Source organism: Caretta caretta, chromosome 1 (genome assembly GCF_965140235.1).
Source record: "Caretta caretta isolate rCarCar2 chromosome 1, rCarCar1.hap1, whole genome shotgun sequence".
Classification (NCBI taxonomy): domain Eukaryota; kingdom Metazoa; phylum Chordata; order Testudines; family Cheloniidae; genus Caretta; species Caretta caretta.
Window position 1 is genome coordinate 319494727 of NC_134206.1, and position 14871 is coordinate 319509597.

A 14871-nucleotide genomic window follows, 5' to 3' on the forward strand; every position below is an offset into this window, starting at 1 on the left:
ACAACACCAGCTATTTAATCACTTTTTATACAGTAACAAACATGAACAATAATTGCCTACTGTGACTGGGGTCCCAGTGGGGGCCAGCTGAGGTTACTCAATTAGGGTGAACTGCAAGGAATGGGGCAAATAATCCCCAAAACTGTTGGATATTTTCAATGTTTAGATTTACCAAGCCAGCATAAAACCGCTTCTTTATTACCTCACTGGTTGCCCAGAAATCAACAACACAGTTCCCTTAAAGTACCCAGCCTCAGGCCTCGATTCAGGTACCCAAGTAAAATATGAAGAAGATTTCTGAAAATCTTATTTCATCATATAAAAGAAAAGGTTCTTCCTATCCCAAAGGATCGGACACATTACCTCCCAGGTTAATGAATATTCCAGATCTTATCCAAATACATGCTACAGCCAATAATTAACTCAACTAAAATTTATTAAAAAAGAAAAGGGAGAGTGTATGGTTAAAAGATCAATATACATACAGACATGAGTTCAATTCTTGAGGTTCAGATACCTAGCAGAGATGGTGAGCTTGGTAGTTGCAAAGAGTTCCTTTAGATTTGAGTTCATATGTTAAAGTCCAATGTCCAATATTAGATCCACGGTGTACCAGCTTAACTGGGATCTCATCTTGTGACTCACACTTCCTCGGATGAAGCTTAAGCAGATTTGAGATCAAAAGGATCAGAACCCAAGGATTTTTTATACAATTTCAGGTCTTTGACAAGTTGGAGACCCTTGGGGAACACTAGGTAATCAGGGCATCTTTGAAGTGGATCCATCACCAGTACTTAGCTAAATGAATTAACATAAGACAATTGCATGTTGACCACTACCCATAATATGCAAATACACAAAACCACAAATGTTATCTCCCCACATGTCTTTAAGGGTTGAATTTGAGTAATTGATTCTGAAGGATGTTTAACCCTTTCTGGCCATGCATCACATCTACCATATACAACTAATATGCATATAAGACTACAAATTCTCAGAGTAACAATTTAAATCTCAACAAAGAGGTGTTGTTGTCACTGTTGAAACTCTGGATGTTGCTGGGTTATTGGTGATTGATTGGTGACATTCCTGATGTTTGATGGAGCAGCTTGGCTGACTATGGGCACTCTCAGTCACCTGCAGCTTTTGCTTCCTTCTAATTCTCTAACTTGTTATTAAGTTACTTTGAAAACTACTCTTCTGTCCCAAATCAAGGCATCTATCCTTGGAATTGAATACCAGTAGGCCATGCAAGGTCTTGATCACATTTCCATGAATTCAAGGGGAATATAGTCACTGATAAGAGAACTTCAAATTTGTATATTTACATGTCTAATAGCAATACTATAAAACAAAAGGAAAAATCCCCACAGCAAGATTTTGCCCTAATCTTCTCCAGAAAATGTGCCTAGCTGTAGAAAGTTTACCAATAAAATAAAATAATGTTCACTCATCTAAGAATTTACTGTCTTTCTTCCAACTGTTTATTCTCTTTCCATTTCATTCTTTAACATTTCCTTTTCTTGTAGCCTTTTCTAACATATTTTCTACTTTCTTTTACTGTTTGCTCTTTGCTCTTTACCTCTTTAAAAGGTATTGGAATTGCTCATTTATTAGCATACATTTGATCAAATTGGTATTAGTGAAACCTGGTGGGATGATTCACACAATTGAATATTAAAATCAATAGTTACAACCAATTAGAGAGGATCAAGTGGGAAAAGGAGGAGAAGGAGTGGCACTCTACATGAAAAATGGCATTACCTGTTTAAAAGTCACTGATAACTTGGAAGAAAATGATCTGGAATGCTTATGGATCAATATCCTAAAAGATACAGCATAAGATGGGGTATTACTTCGTGTCTGCTACAGACCACCAAAGCATGTTAAGGAACCGGATGACTGTCTTTTTTTGCACTAATCTATAATGTATAGGAAAAAAAGCTGTGTGATCATGGGGGGACTTCAGTTGAAGTGACATATGCTGGAGGTCTCACGCTTCCCATACTAAAACATCCTTAAAAAGAAAAGGAGTACTTGTGGCACCTTAGAGACTAACAAATTTATTTGAGCGTAAGCTTTCATGAGCTACAGCTCACTTCATTGGATGCATTCAGTGGAAAATACAGTGGGGAGATTTATATACACAGAGAACATGAAAAAATGGGTGTTATCATACACATTGTAAGGAGAGTGATCACTTAAGATGAGCTATTACCAGTGGGGGGTGGGGGGGGAGAAGAAAACCTTTTGTAGTGATAATCAAGGTGGGCCATTGCCAGCAGTTGACAAGAACATCTGAGGAACAGTGGGCAGTGGTGGGGGGAATAAACATGGGGAAATAGATTTACTTTGTGTAATGACCCATCCCCTCCCAGTCTCTATTCAAGCCTAAGTTAATTGTATCCAGTTTGCAAATTAATTCCAATTCAGCAGTCTCTCGTTGGAGTCTGTTTCTGAAGTTCTTTTGTTGAAGAATTGTCACTTTTAGGTCTCTAATCTAGTGACCAGAGAGATTGAAGTGTTCTCCGACTGGTTTTGAATGTTATAATTCTTGACGTCTGATTTGTGTCCATTTATTCTTTTACGTAGAGACTGTCCAGTTTGACCAATGTATATATCACATTGGTAGATGTGCAGGTGAACGAGCCTCTGATAGTGTGGCTGATGTGATTAGGCCCTGTGATGGTGTCCCCTGAATAGATATGTGGACACAGCTGGCAACGGGCTTTGTTGCAAGGATAGGTTCCTGGGTTAGTAGTTCTGTTGTGTGATGTGTGGTTGCTGGTAAGTATTTGCTTCAGGTTGGGGGGCTGTCTGTAAGCAAGGACTGGCCTGTCTCCCAAGATTTGTGAGAGTGTTGGGTCATCCTTTAGGATAGGTTGTAGATCCTTGATGATGCGTTGGAGAGGTTTTAGTTGGGGGCTGAAGGTGACGGCTATTGGCGTTCTGTTATTTTCTTTGTTGGGCCTGTCCTGTAGCAGGTGACTTCTGTGTACTCTTCTGCTCTGTCAATCTGTTTCTTCACTTCAGCAGGTGGGTATTGTAGTTGTAAGAATGCTTGATAGAGATCTTGTAGGTGTTTGTCTCTGTCTGAGGGGTTGGAGCAAATGCGGTTGTATCTTAGAGCTTGGCTTTAGACAATGGATCGTGTGGTATGATCTGGGTGAAAGCTGGAAGCATGTAGGTAGGAATAGTGGTCAGTAGGTTTCTGGTATAGGGTGGTGTTTATGTGACCATCGCTTATTAGCACTGTAGTGTTCAGGAAGTGGATCTCTTCTGTGGACTAGTCCAGGCTGAGGTTGATGGTGGGATGGAAATTGTTGAAATCATGGTGGAATTCCTCAAGGGCTTCTTTTCCATGGGTCCAGATGATGATGTCAACAATGACAGGTTTCAGAGTAACAGCCGTGTTAGTCTGTATTCACAAAAAGAAAAGGAGTGCTTGTGGCACCTTAGAGACTAACCAATTTATTGGAGTATAAGCTTTCGTGAGCTACAGTTCACTTCATCAGATGCATACTGTGGAAACTGCAGAAGACATTATATACACAGAGACCATGAAACAATACCTCCTCCCACCCCACTCTCCTGCTGGTAATAGCTTATCTAAAGTGATCACTCTCCTTACAATGTGTATGATAATCAAGTTGGGCCATTTCCAGCACAAATCCAGGTTTTCTCACCCTCCGCCCCCTCACACACAAACTCACTGTCCTGCTTGTAATAGCCCATCCAAAGTGACCACTCTCTTTACAATGTGTATGATAATCAAGGTGGGCCATTTCCAGCACAAATCCAGGTTTTCTCACCCCTCCCCCCCACACAAACTCACTCTCCTGCTGGTAATAGCTCATCCGATCTGACCACTCTCCTTACAATGTGTATGATAATCAAGGTGGGCCATTTCCAGCATAAATCCAAGTTTAACCAGAACGTCTGGGGGGGGGGGCGGGAGGGGGTAGGAAAAAAGAAGGGGAAATAGACTACCTTGCATAATGACTTAGCCACTCCCAGTCTCTATTTAAGCCTAAATTAATAGTATCCAATTTGCAAATGAATTCCAATTCAGCAGTTTCTTGCTGGAGTCTGGATTTGAAGTTTTTTTGTTTTAAGATAGCGACCTTCATGTCTGTAATTGCGTGACCAGAGAGATGGAAGTGTTCTCCGACTGGTTTATGAATAAAACCACCATCTGAGGAGCTCACTAAATAACTAATGTTGATTTCCAATAAGTCTTGAAACACTGAGAAATCCTCAAAACCAATAAGCAAGCTAATATTGTGACAATATTTAAAAGGGGTAAATAGAATAACCTGACTAGCTATAGCCCCATCAGTCTAACATCAATCCTGGGAAAGATAGTTGAGCAGCTGAAACAAGATTTGATTTATGAAGAATTAAAGGAGGTTAATATAATTAATGCCAATCAACATATGTTTATGAAAATAGATCCTGTCAAACTAATTTTAGATCCTGTCTTGAGACGATTATAAGTGTGGTTGATAAAGTTACTAGTGTTTGATATATTAGACTTCTGTAAGGTTTTTGACTTGGGACTGCATGATATTTTGATTTTAAAAAAATAAAGATATAAAATTAACATGGCACACATTAAATGGGGTAAAAAAGACTAACTAATAGATGTCAAAATGTAATTGTAGACAGAGAATCCTCATCATATAGGTGTGTTTCTAGGGGATCCTGTATGGATCGGTTCTTGGCCCTACGCTGTTTAACATTTCCATTAATATCCTAGAAAAATATAAAATCATATTGATGAAGTTTGCAGATGACACAACAATTGAATAATGAAGAGGACAGGTAAATAATGGTACATTTGGAAAATAACAAAGAGGACAGGTGACTGATACAGAACCATCTGGATCATGTAGTATTCTGGGCGCAATCCAGTAAGTAAGCAGTTTAGTATAGCTAAATGTATACATCAAGGAACAAAGAATGAAGTTCATCTTACATGATAGTAGACTCTATCCTGGGAAGCAGTGACTCTGAAAAGGATTTGGGGTGTTGTGGTGGATAATCAGCAGAACATGAGCTCCCAGTCCAACATTCTGGTTAAAAGAGGTAATGCAATCCTTGAATGCATAAAAAAGGGAATCTCGAGTAGAAGTAAAGAGGTTATTTTACCAGTGCCATTTATCAAATGAGGAAGAGTTGTTGACCATCTTCTTATATGAATGGCATTTTTAGTGTGTGGCATGTTCAACAAGCAACTGCCATATTTGCCATAAGGATGTTATGGGATTATCAGTGGCGGGAATGGTATGAAATTATAAAGAGGTAGCCCATTGGGCAAAGTTTCATAATGACAATCCTATATATTTCAAATAAAGTTTCCTTTAATCCTTTAAATAACTGTCTTATTTTTAATTTTGACTTTTGTCTATCTTATTTGTTTTCCAGTTTTTTTATCTCTAAGAAAGCATTCAAACCCTGCAAAGTATGCAGTCAGGTATGACCAAAGCCTATGGGCCTGATCCAAAGCCTACTGAAGTAAATGGACAGTATTCTATTAACTTCAAATCAGGTCCTTTTGTTCTAGCAATAAATGGAAAAGTCACAGCAGTAAACCAGCTCTGCTTTAACAAGGACTTTCTCAGACCAATATGTCTGAATTATTTTGTATTGCATTTTTTCTTCCTTTTTCTGAACTACAGGTTTGACTTTTTTATCATGCCTTCCCACTCCCACTGTCATGTTTATGTCTCGTTTCAAGAGATGAAAACAACGCTCAGTACTTATCATTAGTTACCAGTTAAATAACAATGACTTGACTTGATTTAATAAACCTTTGTCTTAGTCTTTAAATTCCATCAAAGCAGTAGATTGCTTACTCTAAATTCTATTGAAATAGCTAATTCAAATAGTTACTGCTCTCAGTCCTATTCAAATAATGTACTTTAGAAGGGTCTGGAGCCATCTCCTGTTCTTAGACGCATCTGAAAATCTAATTCAAATAATTATCTCCAGACTTGCCTCAGGCTCCTCTTTAATGATTCATTCTTTACAAAGATCAGAGGCTTGATCCATCTTTTAAAGTTTTTAACCCAAATTCACAATTAAAAATTTGGTACAACTCTCAGAGCTCTTCCATAGTACTATAGGAGTCATTATGTGCCTGATTGTCCACTGTTATACTGGCATAAAAATAGTGTGACTCTATTTTCATCACCAAGGTAAAACTAGTGCAAGGGAGTGGAGGATAAAATTGTGCAGTTGAATATCTAGCGGTATTATGAGTAGGCCAGGCATGGCTAATGGATCTGTGCATTTTATGCTGTAGCCTAAAAACCTTGGTGTGAGATGTAGTAGGAGAGGGAAGACTGGAGTGGACTACATCAGTTCCTACATCAGTTGCTTCAACTCCCTGGGAAAACAGATTTTGGGGGGCGGGGAGGGTGAAAGTGTGAATGACCTCAGCTTTCCCTTCAAATGTTTCAACAAAGTGTTTTTGACTAGTTCTACTTTTGTTTTTCTGACCAGAGAGGATGACATGTTGGAGATGAACCAAGTTTGTTTTCACAATAATGTCTTCAATATAAGAAGATGGGAAACCAGTTGGCAGTGATTTTTAAAAAGAGAAAAGAAAAGATGAGCAAAGTATCATCATCCGAAGTGACTTTCAACGATGCACCTAGAAATGTGGAGTACTGCTGTTTTCTTTCTTGTGCAATTGCCTCTATTGTAAGAAACTATTTAAGAAATTATTCTTTTGAAATGCATGAACTGTATTGTAACAATTTAATTCTTTTAGTGAAAGCAAGTGCATCATTTTAAATCTTTATCTTAGTTTCTAATATCTTTAGAAGACATGATAGTCACTGCATATCTGTTTAAACTTAATTAATTCCTTGGTTGCAGTCAAGATATATGCATAAGATTCCTAAGTAAGTTCTTTGCCTTATTGTTCTTTCCTTCATCCTTCCCCTCTCCCAGCCCTTCTTGTGTTATCCTCTCTTCTTCTTGTTCTCATCTTAATGTAAGGGACCTTGTCTTACAAATGCTTACTGTTTGTCTTGGGCCAGTTATAATGGTTGTCCCAGAGAGAAATCCTGACTCCAATTAGTTCAGTAGGAGCTTTACCATTGACTTCAGTGGAACCAGGATTTCACGTAATAATGGGTGTGTGGAAAGTACAATGGTGCTATGTTGAAAAGAATATAAAGTTCTTTGGGGCAGGGGCCAGTGATACCTGATCCTTAAGGGGGATTTGGATGCTATTACAATACAAAGTATTTCTAATAGACAGTGTCTCTCTTGCCATTAGTTCCTTTGGCAAATTATTCAAATTTACAGTAATCATTTTAGAGGGCATGTGTCATAAATATAAAGGGAAGGGTAAACCCCTTTAAAATCCCTCGTGGCCAGAAGAAAATTCCTCTCACCTGTAAAGGGTTAAGAAGCTAAAGGTAACCTCGCTGACACCTGACCAAAATGACCAATGAGGAGACAAGATACTTTCAAAAGCTGGGAGGAGGGAGAGAAACAAAGGGTCTCTGTCTGTCTATATGCTGCTTTTGTCGGGGGTAGAACAGGAATGGAGTCTTAGAACTTTTAGTAAGTAATCTAGCTAGGTATGTGTTAGATTATGATTTCTTTAAATGGCTGAAAAAAGAATTGTGCTGAATAGAATAACTATTTCTATCTGTGTATCTTTTTTGTAACTTAAGGTTTTGCCTAGAGGGATTCTCTATGTTTTGAATCTAATTACCCTGTAAGGTATGTACCATCCTGATTTTACAGAGGGGATTTCTTTACTTCTATTTACTCCTATTTCTATTAAAAGACTTCTTGTAAGAAAACTGAATGCTTTTTTTCATTGTTCTCAAGTCCAAGAGTTTGGGTCTGTGTTCACCTATGCAAATTGGTGAGGCTTTTTGTCCAACATTTCCCAGGAAAGGGGGTGTGTGCAAGTGTTGGGAGGATTGTTCATTGTTCTTAAGATCCAAGGGTCTGGGTCTGTAGTCACCTAGGCAAATTGGTGAGGCTTTTTACCAAACCTTGCCCAGGAAGTGGGATGCAAGGTTTTGGGAAGTATTTTGGGGGGAAAGACGTTTCCAAAGAGCTCTTCCCCAGTAACCAGTATTTGTTTGGTGGTGGTAGCGGCCAATCCAAGGACAAAGGGTGGAATATTTTGTACCTTGGGGAAGTTTTTGACTTAAGCTGGTAAAGATAAGCTTAGGAGGTTTTCATGCAGGTTCCCACATCTGTACCCTAGCATTCAGAGTGGGGGAGGAACCTTGAGAGCATGCTTTTAATCTTTCATTGGAAAATTAGAATTGTAAATACCATAATGTAACAGCAAAAAGTGATACTTTCAGCTTTCTTTGTTGCCAAAATTTCCAGAGGACAACCTTTGCTCTTTTAGACAGACTACCGACATATTGTACTAATGAAAGGAAATCAAAACAATGACTGTTTCTTCTTGTTAAGATTGTGACACAGAAAGAAGGAAAGTCATATCCTAATGGAAAAAAATGGTACAGTTAAGGACAGTTTCAGTCTACATTTTGAATTTCATTTGTGTTTGTATCACACAAAGCTTAGGGCTTGATTCTGATCTTGCTTACAATGGCTTAAATCAAAAGAAACTAAAATGACATAGGTCTGAGATAAAACAGTGTGAGGTCAGAATTGGGTTAATAATGCTTTGTATGTATGATAATTGAATTTGCTGTTTGGAACTTTTTAAATTAAATCTGTAGACAGTAGATAAACATATCCATGAGGCCAAATTAGTTCCTTTAAGTCAGACTATCCAGGGACATGGGCAAAGGTGGGGGGGGGGCAAGCAGGGGCACGGGCCCCCCCAATAATCAGTGGGGGATGCAGAACTCCTTCCATCCTGGGGCTGCAGACGGCAGAATGAGAGAAAGCATCTCCCCTGGAGCTGTGGCAGGCAGAGTGGAAGTCCTCCAGCCCTGGGGCTGCAGCGGGGATAGTGCATCCCCCACCCAGGGCCGAAGTGCAGGTGGAGCTCACTCTCCCCGCTGCAGCCCCGGGGTGGGAGGAGTTCTGGGCCCCCTGCCTAGGCCCCAGGTCTGGAGGAGCTCTCTGTCTCCCCCTCTCCCCCCTCCCCCGACTTTTCTACTATGGTATTTCCTCCTAGCATGCAGTGCACAAATTCAGTGAGGTCATACACATATTCCCATAACCCACGGTTATGCATGCATGTGTGCTTACTTGGTTTGCACATGTTCCCCCCATTACGTTAAGGTGGATTAAAGTTACAGTTTTTTGTGATGCTGAGTGTACTGCTGTTTATTTCTTTGCATATGAAATATGTGCGTGTGTTGATATATGTTTAATGTGTACAATATATGTATGTTTAATGTGCCCCCCCCCAAAAGCGGTAACCTTTAAATTCCTGCACATGCCCCTAAGACTATCCATAATGCCCCCAATCTCAAAAGATTCCCCCATAGATCCTGGCTCTGCTGGAGGCCCAAGGCTATCTGTGCAGATACTCTGTGACTCTCCACGTCTGTTCTAGGGCTTTCCCAAGCTCCTTGACAGCATGACTCCTCTTTGGCAGCTCCTAGGAACTCCCTTTAAGGGTGAATTACCCAACACGTAGGAACTTTCCTATGGAATTCTTACAGGTTGGCAGAAGGGTTGATGCACATTATCCTCAATCCATCCCTGTTCCTCCCTGGGACATGGGGCTAGCTAACTCCTCTTTTCACACACTTAGGTTCGGATCCACATGTGAAAAGTCTTACTCTATGCACAGATCTAGGGCGGCTCAATCTGGTCAAACATAACCATCATTATTGAAATGAGTAAAGCTATTCAAACGTACTGTATTGTTTGGTGTAGTTACTCCCTAATCTACTACAAAGTGCAGCCCTCCCGGGTCTCAGAGGGTGGATGGGTGGCAGGGAAAAGACAATCTCTGAGGTCCTAGGAGGAGGGGCAGACTTGAATGCTCTGGAACCTTTCTCCTGCCCAGACTGCATGTGGCAATTGTGCATGGGCATAGAGTGGGGCAGGGGAGTGGGGAGTTCTCTCCCTCTCCCTGATGCTGTTTGCAGGGGTGGGTGAGTTGACTGTCTCTTGCTCCCTCCCCTTCCTGTATGTGAAGCTCTCAGGGCATGCATACTGCTGGGGTTTCTGCCCTGCCTATGATGGATATATTGTTTGAACTGTCTCTGAGAGGCTGTGGGTCTGACTACCAGAGTTTGAGATCAGGAAGGAATTTTTCACTCAAGACAAGATTGACAAAGAATCCAGTGGGTTTTTTTTTGCCATCTTGGAGGTCTGTTCTGAGAGCATGAAACAGCCAGCAAAGGGTTAAGGGTGACCTGCCTGTCACAGGTGACAATGAGGGATTTAAGGAAAGATGTGTCCTCTTTCTGGGGCTGAGAGCAGCCTGCTTGGAGCAGGGGAATCACTGGTGTTATTCTGTGAGCGTTTGTGCTTTGAAAAGTAAAGCAGGCACTGAAGCAAGGACAGAAACAGACACAGATGTAATCCCGGTTCTTTCCTGAGCTGGTGAGAAAGCCCTTCAGTCTACATCTGGTTTTAGGACAATAGGAGGCAGGACAAGTTTATAAGTGTTGGCTGGTAACTAGAATTTGGATTTTTTTTGTCACCAAGTAGTGGCCAGTGCAGATGAGAGGCTAAAAGGGCCAGCTTCTGGGGTTAAACATGAGACCTCGGTTGTAACTGGTGGATCTATTGCCTCAAAAGAGGGAGGGGACCTGAAATCTTCAGATGTTACCCTTGGTACCCTCAGACCCCCTCACAGTGGGGACATAATTGGGCTGCATCCTAGGGGTTAGGCTGCAGAGGGCTGATCCCAAGTATTTGGTTGTATGGTTTGTGGCCATTAACCTGCACTGCACTCAATTAAGTGCCCTATATGTGAGAGGGGGTGAGCTGATAATGCCCCTCCTTGGTTAAGTTAATAACATTTGGTGTCTACTAGCGAAGGTGAGAGTCTCAGGGGGGTCAGGTTCCAACAGCAAATATATAATAGGGTGGTAACTTGTAGACCCCATTATCCTAGAACAAGATGGAGGCACCTTAAGACTATGCAGACTGCAGTACCCTTCCTGTGTGCATCCTCATCCCTCACTGAGGAAGGGCTAGAGGGTTAGAGCGAAGGAGCCAATGCAGACTATTGGTTTTGGCATGGAGACCATTTAACACCACAGTGGAGACCTCCCCTTTTCCCACTCCCACCCTCTCATTAAAATTAATTAAGCTATATTCTGCGGCATCAAAATCCATCTCTGTGTCAATATCTCATTCTTCTACATATCCTGGTCAATGACCATAAGGAAAAGTAGTAACACCATACTAAAAAAAATAAAAATTTAAAAAAACCTGAAGTGTCCTATTTTGATTTAGCTCAAGTCTTTCTTTTACCAAATTAAGCAAATTCAAATAGGACACTCCTTATTTTGGATTAAGAGTATCTATATAGACATGTAGAAATAACAAAAAGGTGTGAATTAAAACCAATGTAGTTGTTCTGGTGAAAGTTTGTGTCTGCACCAGCCCTAACATAATTCTCTAGAGGCTTTCTGCCCAGAACAGCTGAACGTAAGAACATGGATGTGCTTCCTTGTTCAGTGATCATTCTCAGACAAACACAATAACACTGGAGAAGGGCGGGAAAGGTGCTAAGTAGCTATTTGTGATTCTGATGAGGGTCTGGCACATTCAGAAGTGTATAAGCAAGTAAATGACTTTGTATTGTGTATTATAGCTTTTATTATCAGCATGCCAAAGAGACAGACAAATTGTCCAGCTGTCTCTGTCATATTCCCAAGTGTGCCTTCAGTAAAGGAAATTGTGTATGACTTTTTATTTGATTTGCTTCTAGCAGTCCTTAATTATACTCCCTATCATTTTCATTTAAAAATCCATGATCCAGAGCTTATGAATGAACTACTGAAAAGTTAAATTTAGTTGCAGAGGGTGTCAAATTAAAACAGACAAAGTTTTTCTAGCTGAAACTCATTTCCTTTACAATTCTGGTTTATATACTAATTTCATGATTATTGGTGTTATAAAGGGCATAGCTAGCCTGGCTCATAAATTGTTGATCAGATTCAAATGTGATCAATCAAAGTCACTAAGCTGCAAATGCCCTCCTTTATTTCTGAAGAACACAGTGTCAATGTTTAATTTTCTGTTGTTACATGCAATATACAGAAGCAGAGGAAATGAGCAGGAGGTTTGGAGGAAATTACTTTTTTTTCCATTGGAATTGTATCATTTGGTTTATCTTAAAATGTTAACACCATTTCACATAAGCTGATGACCTTGAAACTACATTTTGGTATTTCTACCCTAACAAGTAATGTGATCCTACAGCTTACTGGAAATAATGAGACACTTCAGTCAGAGACCCAACATGACACAAAGCTTGTACCCCATTTGACAGTTTGGGGACAGATTTCTCCTCTGTCAGGATGGCTTAAGCATCACACCTTGGTGCAAAACTGCCATAGAAACAGCTCAAGAAGCTACAGAAGAATGGCATCTCTATACACTGGTTCGCACTGGGAGACTGAACAGCCATAGAGTTGCATAAGGATCTCAGTAGCACAAGAGTTACCTCTTTGCACCTTTCCTCACCCAAATTGCCCCAAACACTGCTTGGCTGCAGCCGAAGATATGGGTTAGTAAAATCTGTGTTAGTAAAATTTTTCTACTCACAGAACTCATGGATGTTAAGGCCACTATGATCATCCTGTCTGACTTCTGGCATAATAGGCCCTAGAATTTCACTTGGGAATTCTTGCATTATGTGCGTGAGTAGATAGATCATGATTGCCTCAGATTTACTAGTTAATCAAAATTCTCAGATTTCCTGTATTTTTTAAATACAAGATGGATGGATCACAAAGGATGGATTGTTCTTGAATGATATTTAAATGTTGAGCTATATTGGTGTCTTGTGACAAATCACAAGCCAAAAAGTATCTCATTTTTACTGGATGATCACTATCTAAATAGGAGTTGGGTTTGAGGAAGCTACTCAACTTTTGAATTACTTAGGACAGTGCTTCCCCAAATGTTGGGTGTACCACGCTGAGGGTACAAAATACTGACAAGGGAGGTTTGAATAGACCTCTCAGTTATCCACACCTTCAGCTTTCCTTATTTCTTTATATATTTATTTTTTAAAATCTCTCGCTGTTATGATTGTGAATAAAACTGTTGAAACATGTAGCAAAAGTAGACACCGACCTGTGTTTGTGGAGAACCTGAAGCAATAGCTTTGAGGTGTGAACTTCTTCATTCACTTCAGCAGGTGCCAACTCAGATGCCAATGATGCTACAAACGTTAATCATTTCATCAGTCATCAAATTTGTACTAAAGGGGAAGAGGTACGTTTATGGAGAATTACAGCTGCATTTCCCAAAGGGTAGGTTGCACCATGAAGGATGAGCTTTGGGGATACAGATGTATACATTTAAGGTCTGGGGGCTTTTAACCCATGTTTGGGTTGTAGATTTTAGAGGGTACAACTAGTTTCATTTTCAAATGAACACATGCTTAGCTTTCAAAAGTTTGGGAAACAGTGACCTAAGGAAAGATTACAGTTATGGAGGTGAGAAACCTTTTCCTTCCTAGATCACTTATGTGCCAACACTGTGTACAGAACTATGCAAAATAGAGATATTGTCTGCTGCAGAAAGCCTAATATCTAAGGTCCCAGTCCTGGAAGCTGCTTCACGTGGGTGGATTTCTGAGTCCACATGTATTCATGCTGACTTCACTATGGCTCGCACAGGCACAGGGGTCTGCTTACATGGAGCAGCATGCAGGATCTGGGGCTGAAAGGAAAAATATTGATGGGTTGGGAAGACCAAAGCAACAGTTAACTATAAACATTGAAGTATTCTAAATAAGCTAAACTTGTGAGCATCAGAAATTCAGTTTGCTTAAGCAGCAAAACACGCACTATACATGTGGAACTAACAAACTATCATTTATAGCAAATTGTTATATTTAGGCGACACCTGTGGAAAAAGTAGATATTTAAATCTTAGCACATTATATGGTCTTATTTGCATACCTTTCTGGTTTCAGGCTCCTCCCTGCTTGTTGCATACATTAAAATAAAGAGCAGTTGTGTTTAAAAACCCCATCCACAGGGGTGCAGTCCCTTAATAAAATCAATGCTAATACAACAAGCTGTCAAAGTATGTAAAGTCCAGCACACAGAGGACATAAAATAGCCACATTAAAAGAATGACAGTCCAATAATAGTATGACAAAGGGGGTGACATTATTATTAACAGGAAAATAGGATCTGGGGAAGGAAGGGTAAGCTTAACTAACATTAGTAAACATTAATCGATAAACCAATTTCCCAAACACCAGCTCCTTTCCTGACATCTTCCCGAGGGGGGGGTGCTAGACTGAGGCTGAGTGTCCAGAGACAATGTTGCAGTGCTATAGCACGGGCAGGCTTAAATAAGACACGTGACTTTATCCTCACTTCTGTGTGGGGCAGCATTCACTCCTGATTCCAGTGAAGCTCAATGATTCCCTTGTCTGGAATCCTCCTATGGTCTTGGCTGGCTCTCAGTCACCCATGCGGGGTCAGATCTCCCTGTCTCTGCTGGATACTGGTCACTGCAGTGCTGGAACCCACCTGGCCCATGCAACTATAGTTTCCGAGCAGCGCAAGAACATTTTTGGGAGGAGTGGGAGTTTAGCAGGGACTCCTGGGTATGTCTACACTGCAGTGTAAGCCCAGGCTCAGACTCAGGCTTGAGCCCAATTCCCCCCCCCCCCAAACCCCCCCAACCCCCCCGTTCGGTCTACACACAAATCTCTTGCTTGGAACTAGGATCCTAAGATTCTGTGGGGCTGGAGCG